Consider the following 1,592-nt stretch of genomic DNA (forward strand, 5'->3'; position numbering starts at 1 on the left):
TCCAGTGAACAGGCCGCCAAGCACCAAGCACGTCACAACGTTCGGGGCCTGATCGCGGAGGAAGGCCGACTTTACCTTGCTGATCTCCGCGCGCGCGGTCTTCGTCGTTATCCATCCCGGAGAACTCCTTGAGTTCCGACATCGCGGATACGCGAATGCGTGACATTCCGATGGCCGTAGCATCTGTAGCCACTGTCGGCTGACGGGTGACAGTGACGTCCAGCTCGTCTGGATCGTACTCACCGTGCTCCGAGACAAACGATTCCATATCAACGTCGTGCTGTCTGACCGCTGCTACCGGTGCAGCGGTCGGTATCCCTTGTGCAGGGCGCTACTCTTTCAGACAACGTTCCATCGCTGAGTTTAAAAACCTCCGCAGTCTCCTTGGATTTTCCCAGTGCCGGTCGCCCCGCGTCGGCGAGTCTGCCTCAGCTTCCGCCTTTTGCGCACGATCCGGTCGACACTGCAGTAGCGCCGTGCCCGACGGTCCCAGCTGCATCCGTTCAGCACAGTCGGTACTTTCCGAATATGCACTTGAAACCGTGGAGGCATAGCGTGATTATTGAGACGATTCGGTCTGTGACCCCGATTTAGGGGGTCGTGGCAGGCCGGCGGCGGGCTTGGACTATGTCGTGATCTGAGTCTGCGACTTGCCGACCAACGCTTTCAACTTCTCGAAGAGTTCCGACTGTGTGTTCTGGATCGTTTTGAGATCCAGATCAAACAGATCCTTCGCCGCAAAGGGGCCTGGCGTGACGCCGGCTTCCTTCAGGAGATACGGTATGGCTTTCACAGCCTCCAGCTTGTCGTCGTCTCAGGTGGCGGTGTCACCGGCCCCTTCAGCGATCCAGACATCAGCGGCTGTACGATTCGCATCGTTGGGCTCTTGGCCATAAACATTTGAGGCTCATGCGGTTTGTATTCTTCCTCCTACTGATCGTCAGACCAAGTCGCTGCGATCTTGCCGTGGCTATCGGAGTCCGAATCAGCTGGGGCCTTGAGCCTCATCCGCGACGCGTACGAAGTCTTCTTCTTCGGGGTCATCTGCGTTGGCGGAGCGGTGGTTGGTGAGGCTCCTCCGGTTTTCACCTTGAATTCCTCATCAAGCAGATCACGATGCGCATTGCGATCTGCGGTGCCTTCAGAGGGAGGAGGTTGCGGTTTCTCTTTAAGAAGAGATTCCTCATCGTTAATGTCGGCAGAGATCCTCCCAGAGCTATGTCGATCTGCTGATCATGATTCATTCTGCAGCGTTGTTCTCAACAACGCGGTGCACGCGTCCACGGGGTTCACGCCGTTCTACTTGAACGGCTTCCGCCACCCCAGAGTGCCTCTCACTCTTTGAGGAGACACTGACTCCTCTATTCTAAGTGGGGGAGAGGCTCGGAAAGCCCTTTCCTCCCAGGTCTCGGATGTGAGGCCAGTTTCGCTGCGGAAACAGGTAGAATCCTTTATGGATACCAAGCTGAACACTGTCAGCAGGGTCCGCGATGCCATGGCAGCGGCCCAAGATAAACAAAAGGAGTACTCAGACAAACAAGGAAGAGGAAACTGAAGTATATTTGAGGTTGGTGACTTAGTGTTGCTAGACA

Source organism: Phytophthora infestans, genomic scaffold, assembly GCF_000142945.1.
Source record: "Phytophthora infestans T30-4 supercont1.62 genomic scaffold, whole genome shotgun sequence".
In the NCBI taxonomy this organism is placed as follows: domain Eukaryota; phylum Oomycota; class Peronosporomycetes; order Peronosporales; family Peronosporaceae; genus Phytophthora; species Phytophthora infestans.